This window comes from Pholis gunnellus (assembly GCF_910591455.1).
Source record: "Pholis gunnellus genome assembly, chromosome: 20".
NCBI classification, from domain to species: Eukaryota; Metazoa; Chordata; class Actinopteri; order Perciformes; family Pholidae; genus Pholis; species Pholis gunnellus.
In genome coordinates this window covers 14,018,766-14,035,839 of record NC_136547.1, presented here as the reverse complement: position 1 = coordinate 14,035,839, position 17,074 = coordinate 14,018,766, and the positions used below count along the sequence as shown (strand labels likewise).

The following is a 17,074-nucleotide window of genomic DNA, read 5'->3' as shown; positions in this document are numbered from 1 at the left end:
CCCTGTTCGGGAACAGCTTGAGTCCAAAACAACCGCGAAGCTTTCCTGCAACAAAATCAATTGTCTCCGTCATTTATACCGATTTGACTGAGCTGATCTCGGCTTAGCCTCATTAAGGCAATGGTCTTTTCTTTTTTTTTTAGTCCGCTGCTGACGGTGAGAGTGTTTTTCCATGCAACGGCGCACCTTTCTTGCACACCTGCATGTGTATCTCTTTGAAAAGGGCATCAGTGGAGTTGGAAGGTCAGGTCTGCTCGGGCTAAAGGTCAACCGGTGGGGGGGGGGCAGTCCCATCTCTGAGAAAGTGAAACTGGAGCCTTTCCTTTCAGTCAACCCTGCTGACCTCATGCACGTGAGAACAGGGCTGCATGTGAAATCAGCAGCAGAACTATTAATATTCCCTTGCACACAGGGATATCTCTGTTACTGCCTTGTCTCGCTCTGGTTTGCTTATTCTTGGCGGTTTATTCATTGATATCTTTTTGTCTATTTGACCACCTCTTCCTCCGTGTCTCGGTCTACACTATATGATGCTGCGAGGTTTAAAGCTTGTCTCTTCTGTTAAGGCAACACGGCGGCACACAGCATACTACCTCAACGCGTGTGTGTACACTGGGATGTGTGTTTTCAGACGCTTTGGTGTCTGCTTGTATTTGAGTCTCCTGTTTTCTATGCCAGACAAAGGACGCGGTAAGAAAAAAAAACAACAACATCTCATCCCAGAGAATCTTTAAACAATCCACTTGAGTCCCAACAGCGCAGAAGAAGAGAGTCAGCACAACTCATGACCGTAACTCACTTTTCAGGGGGAACACAATAGGCAGAGCGGGAGAAAAGAAACAATCTCTTGTTTCATGAAAAGCATAATCAGACCACTGTACGAGCCAACCGACTCAGGAAAAGTACACTCCTGGCAATACAGCTAGAATTACCCCATTGTCTTTTACGGCAACTAATATCCTTATCACTGAGACCCAGTACCTTGCTAGACTTTTAACAGACTTAATGTTCCACCGCAATATATCCCTTGAAACCAAACTCCCACTTGTGTATAATAGTATTCAACTCCAAATGACCACTTCCGCTTGTGCAAAGAGCTTTAAAAAAAAAAAGTCAAAGTCAAGTCAGCTTAGAGTACTACTGTCAGTGTGCAATAAACAAAATAAGGTGTGCACCGCTTGGAAGACTGCCAGGCAGATTCTTTTAACTGAGGGCTCATTCTTCCTGACAGTTTATTCAAGAAAGAACGAGATGTTATTCGGCAGGAATAATACGTGGTCTGCTATTCACAGCTGGTGGTTTACATCAGACCACGCGTCCTCTGTGCGGTTTCGGCGTCAGAACTGAGGCAGCATTGTGTCTGCGAAACAGGGTAGACTACACATTCACATGCGTGCCCCTGCACAGACCACAAAAGGGCATCGTGACTCATGAGGGGTCTCATGTCTGGAGTGTGTGCAGTGTTTATTGGAAACGACACAGTAGGTGTGTGTGAAGGAGAAACCACACGAATGTGTTTCCGTCCTCGCTTCTCACTTTGTTCTTTTCCTCTCCTTTCAAAAGGCGTATATGTTTGGTTACAGACACACAATGAAGTCAGAGGTCCCTTAATGAATTTCTGTGTAAATTGTTGCATTATTAATGCGGCATCTACTTTAATATCACATTTAGGTTGCTTGTTAGAGACTTGGGAATTTGCTCTTTTTGATTGATGTTCAATTCGAGCGAGTTTTAAGGAGAATATTAACTGTGACTAAAAAAAGTATTAAAAACATGCAGAGGAGGTGGAGAGCTGCTTTCTGCCCGTGTAGTGCCTCGGCAACCTCCTGCAATAACGTTGGCAATGCCGTGTTGTTCTACTTATTAAATGTATCGATACAACAATTAAAAAATACGAGCGGAAAGTCCATTATTCAACGTGTTATCAGCTAAATATGGCACCTGTGACTGATGTATTGGTGTTAGGTTTAACTACTTTATAAGCAGTAAGTTCAGTGGCATTTCAACCTGAGTCGGGCCATACGATGAATTTGAGGAGTGGGGGGGGGGGGGGGGGGGAAAGGAGATAAAAACCAAATTCTGTGATACAAATTTGTAGAGAGCCTGAACTATCCACTACTTTTTTTTTTGCAAGGGGTCACCAGCAAAAAGATTGTGAACCACGGGTTTAATCTTCAACATTGTATCGTATTTCTAAAGGTCATTATGTGTGTTTTTTGGGGACGATGGTCGAAAAATCTTTGTAAATCTTAGTTCATTGAGAGTAAGAGGACATTGGTTATAGAGAGACTTGAGTGAGTCAAACAGAAGAGTGAGGACGACATGTTCCCTTGTTCCCCAGTGGAAAGTGCATCTTCATTTTCTCTTCATCTTGTTTTTTCTCTTTCTGTCAGATCTCCCTTCTCTCCTGTCTTCCCTTCTCTTCGCTGCCTGTGCCAACTTTTCCCTCTCTTGCCTGTTCCTGTCTTTCCTGTCCGTCTCTCTTTCCGTCCCTCTCTAAGGACCTCTAGCACTGACAGATGAATCCAGCAGACAGACGCATCGGGGACCGGCTAGAACTCCTTCTTGTATATTTAACAATTTCCCTCGAACCCGCACGGTCTGCCCGTCTGCTCGACAATCCTCGTATCGGCCCTTCTATCGCGACATAATTCCTCTTCCTTTTTTCTTTTGTATTTTTCTTTTTTAATTCAAAAAGCAGGCGCTGCCGCTCTTTGTGTCTGTGAAACTTAAGTTCTTATCTTTTCACCTCTATCTCACTTTTTCTCTTTATATCTCTCCCCTAATCTCACTCTGCATCTCTCTTCCGCTCCCCCTTTTTTTCCCCGCGTGGCCGAACTACGAGCAGTTATCTTTCAGATGTTATCGGCAACGTTCATATAAGGTCGGGAAAAAAAGAATACAGCGCACTCTGTAATTTCGTTTTTCTTATTCATCTGCTGAGGAAAGCATCCTCGTTTTTTTGAAGATATTTCTCTGATTAGCCCCTCCTAATGATTTCAAAGTAGAGATAAATGTTTTCATTTGCTGAAGATTAAAGGATTTTCTGCAGTTCTATCCACTCATTGATCAAATTAGGGCTTCTGTGGCTGTTAGATGAAGCTCTGATAGTTCTAAACACATCACATCAAAAGAGCTTCTTATCGTCTAATGATATGCTTCATAAAGATAAGACGCTGGGATGAGCGTCCCATGAGGGGTAGAAAAACACAAACCCACGAAGAACTTCAGCTGCATCAGCTCCTGCTGATGTGGAAAACATATGGCAAACACGGCAATGCACGACACACAAATAAACACACAAAGTCCCCGCACCTGCTTTAGTAATAGGTGGAGGCTGCTAATTTAGCTGTGACTATACATAGCGGCGGGTGTCAAAGTCTCACAGGAGGCAGTCCAGTTTTGCTCTCACCTCAGAGGTACAAGCTGCAGCCTGAAAGGAGCAGCAGCTCCGATAAAAGAGAAATATACGAGCTGAGCGCCGCTATCAAATGATGCTCTCATTCACGTTTCAAAGTCATTCATCTTCCAGAGAAATGCAGCTGGGTGACGGCCCAGAGAGGGAAAAAAAAATAAAAAAAAAAAAGCGTGTGTTTGTCTCCGTGTGTGTTTGGTGACAACTCATGACTCATTTCACCCTTCAAATGGCCCTGTGGTGCTCATTCAGTCAATAAACAAAGACCAGCAAAGCCTCTGCACTCTCTCTTCCTCGAGTTCTCATTTGAAAAACTCTCTCTTTTCACCCTCCACCCGCCAGATTCATTACACCTCGCCACACACACACACACACACACACTCTCTCTCCTCGACTGCTCTCTCGGTTGCCTAAGTAGTAGAACAAACTCCAAACTTAAATAAGTTTACAATAATCGCTTCTCCTGTTGTCACAGAAGTTTGGCTCCATCTCTGTTTAACCTTTCAAACATGGGCTTGGCCTGATCCCCAGTGAAAAAGAGGATTTGGGGATTATTTAATCGTGACCCAAATATAGTATCCCTTTTCTTCCTGTACTGGTGGTTAAAAGACAGATCCCTCTGCTATTTGAGTGGGGCTTTGAGGTTGTAGCAGAGAGAGGGACTGAGCTAAATGTGGTGTAACAGTGCTGGAGAGTGAAGGCTGCTTCAGCGGCGCTAATTCCCTTTGACGTGTGGACATGAGACTGGATGTTTTACTCAGACCACAGTCATTCATTCTTGGAGCCGAGCAGCAGCAATAATGGCGCACCCAGGATCACATATCGCTTGCTTGTGCTTTCCCCGTCGCACCGTGAACTGAAATGATTTCCTCCACCTGCCCCAGTGCTGTTTCTGCTGTTTAGCATGCGGTGTGAAATTATCACAGCTTCCCCTGCCTTGTTTTACAAGAAGCTGTTCCATCAGAGAAGTGCTGTATGTGCGTGTGTGTTTATACACAATCCACTTTTAACACGTAATGTGTGTGTGTGTGTGTGTGTGTGTGTGTGTGTGCTCACTTGACTCCAGCTGCGTATGCATTATGTTATAATATTCCTCGCAGGAAATAAAGTCACAATGCGTTTGAAATAATGCCACCATACAAGCAACAAATCTTTCAGCGCTGACCTTAATGGAGAGAGGCCGCGCTTTATCCGTAATGCAGACTTTATTGTAGATAAACAACAGATGCTATGTGGTTGCATTGTGCATCCCACTTGATAGCTTCCTTGCGCTCTCCATGGCAACTGCGGTGACACTTTGGCCTTTAAAGAACAGAAGTGCCGCGAATGACAAATTTTCATTTTGCCAACAATTGCTGTGGTTTTTTTTTTGTGACTGACGGGGCACTCAAATCCACTGCAGGAAACCTTGGAGTAGCCATAGCAACATCACACCATCTTACTAAATAACTGAGAATGGTGGAAATGAAAGAATTGTTTACTCACGCCCTGGCAACTTCCTTTGTTATGTAGGGAAAGGTCAGAAATGTATCTGAATATGCTGCTGCTGGCACAAATAAGCACTGAAAACGAAGCATAAATATTCTTGAATTAGGGTTTCTCACACGGGGGATGCTTCTCTGGAGTCACAGTCTTGAAATCAGAAGTGGCAGCAAGTACGAGGGAGGGATAAGATAATGGCAAAGTGGTTGTGATGTATAAATAGCCCGTGGTGGTGAGACGACAAAGCACAGCAGGGAGGAACAGCAAAACCACATCAGCTATTGTTTGAGTCTCCAAGTTTACTTGCATAAAAAGCAATAAATCATCCACTGAGTAGGATCTGTACAACCAGGGCTTCCATGCAATTCACAGCCAATAAACCCAGATCTTTTGTGAGGCTGTGTGTACGGGGACAAACTACCCCAAAGCCTCATCTTGCCGGTGTCAGATAAATAAGTAACCAGAGGGCCTTAAAGAGCACCGAGGGGCCAGAGGGTAATGGCTGTTTGGTTTACACGTGCACGATAATGCCTTTCACTTTCACTCCCAACGGGGCTCGACCCCCGAGGGGACGCCGAATCACAAAGGTCGACGACAATAGGGCTTGTCATTCAAACGGTTTCCATGGCGACCCCACAGCCCGCTGAGGCCACTAGGGTCATTTTCATCATGGATTCCTCCTGGCTAGGACTAATTGCTGTGTTTGTGCCGGTGTTCTGTGTCAGCGCTCGGGCAAATTCCCAACACAGTGCAAACATCAATCATGCTAATCATATGCTGCTTTTCAGTAGGCGCTGGAATGTGTGGCTGGTATCCATTACTACGGGCTCATCTGCATCTGCGGTTTATCTCTCTGTACGGGCAGGAGTGTAAGTGGTAATGTTGTTTAGGGCTGCAACTCATAATTATTTCCATTACTGATTAATCTGCCCAATTATTCTCTCAATTAACCAATTCATTATTGTCTGTAAAGTGTGAGGAAATGCCCATCACAGTTTCCCAAAGCCCAAGTTGATGTATTACATTTTCTTGTTTCATCCAAGCAACAGTCCAAAACCCAAATATTGAGTACAATAAAAGCAAGTATTCAGAAGCAATAGAGCTAGTGAATTGGCATTATCATTTAAAAGTGACTTCAAATTGTTGCCACTTAATTATCTCAATCAAACACTTAATAGGGGACTTCTACAAAGGTCTGACCAACAGTCCAAACACTAGATATTCAGTTTATGATGATATAAAGCAGAGAAACGCAGAACATCATCACATTGGAGAAGTTGCAACCAGGCAGTGTTAGGAATTAATACATTATTAAAATAGTTGCAGAAACCGATCCATTGTTGCAATTCTAATGTTTTTCCTCCGTGCAGTTTTTCTCTACAGTTCAGCTGCAATATAAACTGGCTACTTTTGCCAAAAGGCATCATATCACATGATTCCTTGATTCAGCATTTTCATCCCTCCCTCCCCTCTCTCTTTCTCTCTCTCTCCCTCTCTCTCTCTCTCTTTCTCTCTCTCTGTCTCTCTCTCTCTCTCTCTCTCTCTCTCTCTCTGTCTCTCTCTCTCTCTCTCTCTCTCTCTCTCTCGTTTTGTATTTCTTTTTCCTCTGGGATTTTAGCATCCAACGTCTAATAAAGGCCCGAATGCTGTGAGTCCAAAGTAATTCTACCATCTGGATGAGGGTCCCTTTTTTCCATTGGTAAGCATAGTGTGACAAGACGAATGAGCCACAGCATCCTTGTGGGTCCAAGGCCATAAGATCAGAGGGAGCCGACTGTGTTTATCAGAACTGTAGCTTTCAAGTCCCGAAAGCTAGCATGACCAAAACAACCAGTGACCCGTATGAATTCCAATGAAATGGAAAAGAGGGCTCTGGGTGCTTTATACTCTGGACACAACATCTGAGAAAGAATTAGCATGTTCTCTGAAAAGGTGCTCGCCTCAGGCTTAAAATAAACAAACAACAATGGCAAATAAGTGACTTAGTTAACAATTATTTCCAGTTAATCGTACACCAATCAGCACGATCAGGGCTGGAGATTAGCATCCATCTGAATCCACTCCAGGACCGGAGCCAAGGAGAGAGCCGTGGGGTAAAGAGCACATGAACCACATATCTTATCTCCTTCACAAAACCGGTCACGTTGTTCATCTCCAGCACAAACTATATATTTACCTTGTGTCGTCTTCTTGAACCCGCCCACGGACAAATAGTACATTAGATGCTGTGTCAGAATGGCTTTCGTAGAAGAGGAAAACTCGGTTTAATTTGGATTATAAGAAAAGTTCAAATGAACTACTTGTGAAATAATGTTCTGGATAGTTTTACAAAACCTTAGAAACTTTCAAGGACTCAGCTCCGGCTCTACGATTGAGTGGGAAGCCTGATGTTTGAGGTTTATGACTAGAAGGTCTTTCAAGCTCAACAAAGGGTTGTGCAGAATGAAAGAAACTTGGCAGATCTATTCACTTTCATTAAATGTGAAATGCAAGTATTAAACAGCACACGATCAGCATGTCTCGTAAAGGGCACACATTCTGTTCATCTCCTTTAACAGTGACGTCACTACACCAAAGGCAAATAGAATGAGGATCTTCAGACTAAACTAAACAGAGCAGCAGATATACTTTAAAGGTCACATAACAATCAATATGCATCCACTGAGAAAACACTTATTATATTTAGAAATCTCAACACAAGTAACAACTGAGTGTGAACATTTCCCAACCTGCATTAGGCACTGACAATTTCAGCAAAGACTATTTTTGTTACAATCATAATGACCATACGTCCATATTGTATTGATGCAGAAGACCTTTTGGACTATTGGTTATGATACAAGAGCCGAATCAATTGTCAAAAGATATTGAAAGGGAAATGAATTCGCAGGGATCTGGTGATGGCTGCACTCTGCCAGCACCACCAAGTGGGCAGACACAGCAAAGCAAAATGCAAAACTTCTAAAACTGATTATTTATATTGTGGGGTTCAGTGTTTGTGGATCATTTCATTGAGTGACATTCTGACATATTCCCACTCTGCAACATGTTTGAACTTATCTGAACTTTTTGACCGTGAAATATGAATAGAGAGCATATGACAAGCAGCAAAAGTCATCGGTTTATTTCCAGGAGGAAACAAATACCTCGCGTTTAAAAACGCAATGTCTGCAGAAGCCGTAGATATATCTTAATAATAATCACAGTATATCAACAAAATACGCGTATAGTCTTACCAAGTGAGGTGCCCAACTCCCGCTCATCTAGTAGGGAGCGAAGCTGCGTGTCTTGTCCCGGTCAGAAGAGTGGTACGGAGAAACCAAAAAAATAAAGATGAGCTGAAGAAGATATATCCTCCGTTCTGCTGCGTCTCTTGTCAGAAATCGACCTCGGTAAAACTCCTTCTCTCTCTCTGCAGAGATTCCTCTGAGCTTTCTCTCGCCCCTCCAGAGTCCGGTGTGCTATTTGTGCTCCACAGAGAAGCGCTCTGTGTGCCGGTGGCTGCTCGGCGCACGGTTTGTAATCGGACACCGGACTGTCGCGCTGCGCCACAGACAATGAGCCTCCGCTCTTTGGGGAGGGAGGGAGGGAGGGAGGGGGTGCCAAAAAAACAAAACTGTCCTTTAACTGAAACAGTCGGAGCTTGTGCACAAAAGGCCAAGCGGAGTGGAGGTGGATGACGTGTCCGATGCTTGCTCCCAGTCCCAGCTGCGCATCTCACGAGCGAGGTTTTGATCGCTGAGGAGTGCGCCCCCACTTCGCGCGTCGGGGAGGAAACGTGGCAGCGGCGCACAGCTGTCCTGCAGGTGGAGGGCAGGAATACAGCCCACTAAACCGCGGGGGCTACGAGAGGAATGGCTGACATTTGGACAAGTTGAGCTATTTCGACATATTTACCTCAATATGCGCTCTTGATTCCAGCAGTTAAATTCCCCTGGGGGTTGTCTCTTCCAGGGAGGTCAAGGGGTCAACATCAGCCAAAGAAAAGCAATCACCCCGAGAGCATTTGCATGTTAATCTGGGAGTCTTAGCCTACATTTGAACGTATAGCCCTGCTTATAGACAAATAAAGAGATTTGTAGAGCCCTTTCCCCCTGCAAATCCTAGAAAACTGCATCCTCTGTAACAGAGCTGGTAAGGATTCAGTTTCAAGGATGCTTAGTGAAAGTAGGGCTTGAACCCTGGCATGCATATATGTCACCACAGGGACTCAGCTGTCCAGTGTTGTGAATGAAGTGTTTTGCAACTGCTTTAACAGAGAAAATAGCCGTTAAGAGATTCATTCTTCCACAACAGCACATTTTAGAAAGTACAAACATGTCATGTCAGATATCAATGTGAGTGTGTGAGGAGAGGGGAGAAGCGACAGCACTGTGTTTCCGTGCCTTTGTGTATTTTAATAGCGACATCCCCAGTTCAATTACCTATTTATCCTCTGGTGAATGAAGGCAGCTTCTGTCAAGCTCCAAAAGCCCAAAGAGTGTCGTACACAGCTTTAGGGCTACGACAGCAAGTGTGTGTCTGTCTTTTTGACAGACACGAAGTGGAGTCAACAACAGCTTATTAATACGCCTCTTCATTCAACAGGAACGTGCTTCTGTGAATGCCCTGGCTCCTGTATACCCACATCTATATTCAAATCAGGTAATTTTCATCAAAAATGTAGCTACCCACAAAGGGGGGGGGGGGGGGGGGGGGGAGCAACTCTGGGAAATGCGTGGGTAACCTTTTCTTTTCTGTTGCTGCTCAGGGAGCTTTCTTAAAATATCGGAACAGACTGGATGAAGGTATGGCACGCCAAAGGCCGTGTCGGCGCTCGGCAAAACAATAAACTAAAGTCTCAAATGCTAGTTTGAAAATCATCAAATATAGTTTCATCCACTGAAAAGTGCTATGACCTCCAGAACTTTTTTTTCCTCCTCGCTCTTTTACTCTGCATGGTTTGCTCTCCCGCACAATAGATGTTTTAAAAGCGTAACCCACAGAGCTCCGGCTGAGCTTCAGAGTGAGGCTTCAGCTCTGAGCTGCACCGGGAGAGCAAGTTTCATCAGCAAAAATAATGCGGTGTCTCTGATTGAGCCATCAGACTCGGTGATGGATGGTTTGGAGTACATTAGTTCATGATGGGAGGCCTGAGAAAGAATTAATCAAACCGACACTGGCTTTCAAGTCTCCTCTGGGGTGTGTTGTGTGTGTGTGCGTGTGTGTGGCCACCATTATTGCTCAGCATTCCTGTTTTGATGTCAAGCAAACCAACTCAAGTTGCCAGGCAACCACAAAAGAAATGTAGTTTCAGAAGAAGCCTCCTATATTTCACCTGGTCGTATAAGATCTCAGTAGGGTGTATTGGTGTGTGTGTGTACGCTGTGCCTGTTTCCATAGCGTTTGATCGCTCTGCTTTTTGAAGCAAACGGGGTTATATATTCTTTGTATTCTACTAAGTGCAGTGACCAAACACTGTTTTCAAAGCAATGTCACTCTGAAAGAAGCTGAAGGCCAACTTTTATGTTACGGAAAAAACGCCACACCAGACGGGACAAAATACTGTGATGAGAATATTCCCTGGCATGTGTATTTGGTGTTGTATTTGCTTCTTGTTTATCTGTGATGGCAAGTGTGAGCATTGTGTGTATCTGTATACAGTGATGGAAGGAGGGGAGACGCTTTGGTGCCAAACCTCGGTTGGAAGTAGCCGTGCCCCCAGAATCCCAAATGTGCCATCTGTCGTGCAGTTTCTCTGCCATTTCCGAGACCCAGGTCAGCTCATACCTTGCAAAGAGAACCAGCCAACCAGCCAGCCACTGGGACGTGCGAAACACATGCTCACTGACACCTAAATGCAAAACTTTCACTTGTGGGGGTTGAGATTTGAGCACACTCTGATGCTTTCACATATGCATGATTGTGCAAGAATGACTGTACGTGAGTGACTCAGAGAGGTGAGAGGACAGGTGAGTGAAAGAGAGAAGGGGTCATTTCCCAGGAGCAAAGGAAGTGGCGGGTTGGGTTGGAGAGGTGCAGACAGGGGTAGAGGGAGAAACATGAAAAGAGAGAGAGAGAGAGAGAGAGAGAGAGAGAGAGAGAGAGCAAAACCGTCCAGCTGTGAGAGACTGCAGTCATTCCTCACTCTGAGCTCCATACCTGCAGACTCAATGAGCCATCCCACGATGCAGCAGGGCCAAAGCCATGCGATTTCTCAGGCTTACTCAGCCTTACTGCGGCCCTGCAGCAGCAGCAGCATCCAGGGCCTTGTAGAGCCAGGAGTCCACAAAGTCTACTTTCACTGCCACGCTCCACAGGAGGAAGGATTGGGCAATGATGCCATAACTGTCACAGTGTCAGAGGAAGTATGTCTGCGACAGCAGGGACAGCAGTTCTTGAGGTGACAGACTCAGCAAGATAATGAAGAGGCTGAAGTTGAACAGATCTGAGATGGTACCTTGACCCCTTACTTTTTCTCCTCAGTCACGCTAGCGGCATGGCTCTAAGGATGGCTATGTCGGTCTGAGACGTAGTCCACCATTTTGGTCCAGAATGAAATATCTCAACAACTATTGGTTTGATTTCCATGAAATTTGGCGTCCATATTCATGGTGCCCGGAGGGTGAACCCTAATGACTTTGGTGATGTATTGACTTTTTCTGTTGCTCCACCAGCAGATTAAAGTTCTCACCTATCCTGTGAAATATCTCAACATTTTATCACAAAATGTAATACAGACATTCATGGTTCCCCCACGATGAATCCTGAAAACTGATCCTCAGAGTTTTTGTGAAATATCTCAAAAAGCATTTCTGGACAAAAAAAAAAATTCATTTTCATATTAGCCTTGTATAACGCACAATACCACATGGTTAATGTTGTGAAACAACTGGGTAGGATTAGGCAACAAAGCTACTTGGTTAAGGTTAGAAAAAAGATCATGGTTTGTGTTATAAATATGAATAAATAAATATTAACCGTCTTTGCGGACTTTCATGCTCAAAGTCGGGACACACACAGAAAGTCGTCCAGTGTTTGTTTGAGGTCATAACGTTTTATTTCTCCAATACTTTGGTTTCTGACCAAATACCTGCAAAACTGATATATTCCATCAACCTCAGCTGTACTTTGTGTTTCGTGCCTATTAGGAGATGTGATGCTAACAAGCTCAACTAATACGATGAACAAACAGTATACCTGCTAATCATCTCAGCATATCATGTTAGCATGCGTTGTGGCATTCAGTTGTTCAACTGTGCCTAAGTACAGCCTCACAGAGCCGCTAGCATGGCTGTCGACTCTTTATCTTGTTTTTAAATTTAAAACCAGGGCAGAGTCTGTCCTAACAGAAAATACTTCACTGGGTGAAGTTTATACTTCCCTGTTCTCACTTATAACATCATTATGGAAGTTTACACCATCTTAATCTTCTTTCGATGCGTCACAGGTCACACCAGCCCACTACAATGCGGTGTAGAGGTGTGATCGAGTGTTTTAGGGCCCGGTCCGTCCAAAAGTACTGAATGAATGGACTGCGTGAGTTAATGAAATGCAGCACCAGAGTCCAGTGGGGTCATCTTTCTCGCTTTCTCCCCAGATTCTGGCTGGCTGTATTTGTCTTTGTCCTCCCCTCTATGGCCCATGATGGATAACAAAAAGAATATGGCTGATGGTGAGAGTTCTTTTTTACTTCTACTCGTCTTCTTTCTTCGTGTCTTCCTTTTTTTTCCGTTCACCATTAGCAAAGTGGCAAAGTTAGGGGCTGAAGAGATGAACTCTGTGAAATTCAATCATGGGAATTGAAGGTTTGGAGGCGTGAGGTCTTGGCCCCATGGGCAGTTTGGAGATTGCCTGAGATTAATTAATGTCAAAATGGAGAGAGTGAGGCTGTAGAGGACAATTATGTATGTGACTGCTGGGCATGGTGTTCGCCATTCACAGTAAAGAGTGCAGTCTGCTGATTTTCCTCTGCGTTAAGAAGATATTTTATTCCCAGTCAGTAAATTTGAGAAGCCAAAAGCAATTTAAGTGATGATAAAGTAGGCAAAAGCTACCCATGGCTAAATGGATAGAAAAATAAAGCCACTTATGTAAGTACTCAAGGCGCGTATAATCCAGAGAAGCCACAGTGGGGAAAACTAGCATCATCTCCTGTGCATTGTAATCTTCTGAAGGCAGACCCAGAGTTAAAAGAGGACTACCACTCAATTAAAAGAATTCATATTTAATTTATATAGCTTGGAATTGTCCAGTCAAAACACATGAACCACCATATTGTGTCTTATTTTCGAAAAAAAAAGGATCTTGTATTACTATGGCAATGCAATCAGCTAAAGATATAAACCTTATCTGCAGAAAATCACCCTGCAGTCGCAGCCACTTTCTCACTTCCATATAGTCAGTGGAGATTTACATCCCAGATTTAAGCAGACAAATAAACTGTTCGCTGCTTTTCGTGGCTGCAAGGGGGCCGAAGTGATTGTTTTCCCAGCACTGGACCAACTGTCTCAGAAAACAGCTACAAATCCTCTAGTTCCAAACTCGGCAGAAGCAGTTTCTTTCAACACTGTTTTGTGTTTCGGGGTGACTTCACTGGCCTCCCTCCGCACGGTGCGGTCTGATTCACAGACATCACACACTCCAATATTACATTCACAAAGAGTAGATTAAAGAAATGTGCGTGAAATACTTTGTGCCTTTGTTTCCATCTTTCTCACTCTCACATGCAGGCACAAAAACAGAGCTACACCTTCAGACCGGCCGACGTACAGCGAGTTTGTATTGGTGTGAACCGTGATGCATTCTAAGCAGGTGTGTGCAGGAACTCAAGATTGGTCTTCTCGCTACGCTGCGTTTCTATCTCCAGAGTTTTGGAAACCTTGATTTGTGTGTGCTTCTTAAGGTCTGCAGAGGAAAACGAAAAATGTCAAAAAACCTGAGGGGCTTTCACAGTTTGCTAGTCTAACGGATACAGACGGAAGAAATTGAAAAGCTTTGGCAGAAATGTTTAGCTTCCATTAAAATATGTATTCCCTCAGTAAATGTAGCACATCGCCGGCTTTGTATATCACAGAGCTAATCTTCATATTTCTTTCATAACACTGACGTTCATAAACCGGCCCATTAAAAAGAAGGAAAATAAGCAAGAAGGCTGACAACAGCAACCAAAACGTGCATTAACTGATACAAATCGTACTAATTACTGAGATATTATCATTTCTTATTATTCTCAGTAATGCAGATCCTTTTTTTTTCCCATAATGAAGCTACAACATGGCACAGGAACTCATTAGAAAGAAGGCACCACTGGAAATACACACATCCATCATCTCTATACGTCTCCTGTAAGGGCCAACTGCAAGAAACTGTAATAACCTACCCATTCTTCTTACGCTCGTGCTTGGGTAATTGTTTTTGCCTCACTTTGGACAAGTTAATTAATTTCAATTGCTGACAGCTCTCCAGTTGGAGGTTAGAAGTCAATGCTGGACCAGGCTGTGTGGACGAGGGAGAGTCTGTTATTTATGTTTCCATTTATCAGAAAGAAATAACTGCGCGTTTGAGCGACGACTTACCTGCGAATATAATTAGACACACTTCTCTCTGCAGTCGCCTCGAGAGCTGCTCCGCCTTCTGATACGAGAGAGTGAGATCATGCGAGTCTAGCGTTCCTCCACACAGTGGAACCGTCAAAATGGCATTATAAGATGGAAGCACCTGCTGGTTTTCAGGAAATTTAGGCCACTCTGCAAAAAGGAAGACACTCTTTTTCTTGAAGAAAATCTTTTGCTTCGGCTTTGAACAAGCCTTCCCCCCCTCCCGCTCCCCCAGAGTCACTTTCACCTTTACCCATCTTTGAGGCATGCCTTTGCACAAGATGAAAGCAAATGTCTGAACACTTCAGTCAGGATACGCTAGACAAACTATACGGAGCCAGCTCATGTGAAGTAAAGTGCCTCTAAGAGGAAGAATTCAAAGGAGAACAAGAGACCACCGACAGCTTGTAATGGTTTAATGGTATTGGCCAGACTGCATGCTTTTGCACTAAATTTAAAAAGCCTCATCACATGGTGGACGATTTTTAAAAGCAGCATACTCTGTTGAGCAGAGGGTTTTGACTGTGTTAAGTGGGCATGATGCACTGCTTAATAATGAAGTCACATAACTAATTCATTCTGGTAATTGGCAATAGACTCAAAGGTGGTGTCACTGGTAATCAAACAACTATTATGCTTATGTGAGGGGTCACGTCTGTCAGAAATGCAGACCTACTTGCAGATCTTTTATTCTCTAAACTTTAATTGATAGAGTAGAATATAGGAAACGCCTTGCTCAAAAACGGACAAAGTCTACAGCCATGCTAGGGCCTGAATATCACACATTCCTCTCATTCATTTTAATAGAAACTTGACGCCATCTGGCAAGGCGTTGTGTTGACCAATCACTGTTTATCTCACAATCCTTGTGACGAAAAACAGAAGTTAATACAAGTTGTAAAAACCTGTTTGTGAGTATTATAAATGATTTGATTATCTGATAAGCCTGAACGCATTGATCTGTTACTACTATCGGACTTTCCGGATCACTACTTCTAACAGCACCAACCACCAACAGCACAACAACACGGTCACCTGCAGTGTTTTAACACAGGGCTGTTTTCTAATGCCAGCATGCTAAACAGCACTAAACACAAAAGGTAGGCTGGATGTTATTAGCTTTACAGGTATTTAGTCATAAACAAAAGTATTTTGGCAGCTAATTTAAACCTGCTGATGGCGCATGAATGCCTGAACCAAATTGAATGACAATCCATCAAATAGTTGTTGAGAGATTTCATTTTTAGACACACAGATTTTAACCTCATGGTGGCGCTAGAGGAAAAGTCAGGGGAGCATCAAAGTCATCACATGTATGTAGTAACTATGTTACTGCAGCTGAATCAACAGTGTAATTACAAAACATGATAGACCTCTGAAGAGACATTTCAGCCCACAATTTACAATATTTAAAAAAGTAAGGTGCCATCAGCCATTGAAGATGTCGATTAAGTTGGATGATATTCGCAGCTTGCTTTTATGTCGCAATATTCAATATTAGATCTCAAGCAGGTTTCTTTTTATCTGCTGATAACAGCGTCTACAGCATTAGTAATAAACACCTAACGCAGACTGCTCCATATGCGAGACATTTTGTTAACTGATGCCAGGAGATGAATGCCGCTCTGGCCGAGTGGTGGAAACAAATAGCTGGTGGGCTTTTTAAAGATATATTGCTGTGTGAATCATGCAGGAGATAGATCAACGAATATTACAAGCTGTTTGCAACAGATTTAAAGAATTAAATATTTATTTCCTCCTAATCCATTATTAATTCTGGTGTTCATCGGATGTCTGGGAGAGCCAACAGCGGAAACAGAGGCATTCATTCTGAAGACCATCATGTACAGAACTTTTGATTTGCTTTTAGGAGACCGGGATGTGCTCTATTGCATGATATGGTGGTAACAAAGCAGACCTTATCTGTGCAAGTCTACATTTTAAGCAAAAAAAAATACTAATTATTTCTCAATTGTACACTTGGAAGCTTTCCCTCAGAAAAAGGCGCTGATTTCCAAGTGCGATGTCTTGGTTGGAACAGGCTACAAAATGAGTAAACAGTCTGACTTTGTCGAGCCAAGTGAGCGCTTTTCACTTCAGCGACACGTGTATTACCATAATAGCTACATGGGGACCCATCAGCCCCCTGGTTGATTGGTTAATTGCTCAGTATCCCTCAACTGTACCCCGATGGCCGCCGGGTGTCGCCTTAGGGATTGCGGGATTGTGTCAACATTTGGCCATGCCATCTCATTCATTCCCTCTTTCTGCTACTCTTCTACAGAGCGTGAAGCATGAGATTGGATTTACAGTGTAATGGAATAAAGCACATTGTTTCTCTTCTGTGAGAGAGGAGGATAGAGCCGATAAAACCCCAGATTTGCCCAGCTGGAAAGTTGATCAAAAGCTGCGCATACAGGAAGGAATTGTGTTGTTTTTTTTGCCCTCTAGTTAAGTTTACTTCCATCAAAACCGTACGTCTTTTCTTTTTTTGGTGCTGTTTTTATCGATTTGTTCTGCCGTCTTATTCCGGGTTTTTGAAGAAGAGTAGGAGTGAATAAATGAGGTCATCATCAAGAGATCAAAGGCTCTGATTTAA

The 17,074-nt window shown here is 43.5% G+C and overlaps 1 protein-coding gene across 1 annotated transcript in view; it reads right to left on the bottom strand.

The window, feature by feature from the left end:
• sema5a (sema domain, seven thrombospondin repeats (type 1 and type 1-like), transmembrane domain (TM) and short cytoplasmic domain, (semaphorin) 5A) overlaps positions 1 to 8,354 on the bottom strand; it is a 108,683-nt gene extending 100,329 nt beyond the window's left edge. Inside the window, exon 1 of the mRNA XM_079181799.1 lies at positions 8,134 to 8,354. The gene's annotated coding sequence lies outside the window, so the exon portion shown is untranslated. The remainder of the gene's footprint in view (positions 1 to 8,133) is intronic.
• Positions 8,355 to 17,074: the final 8,720 nt, after the last annotated feature.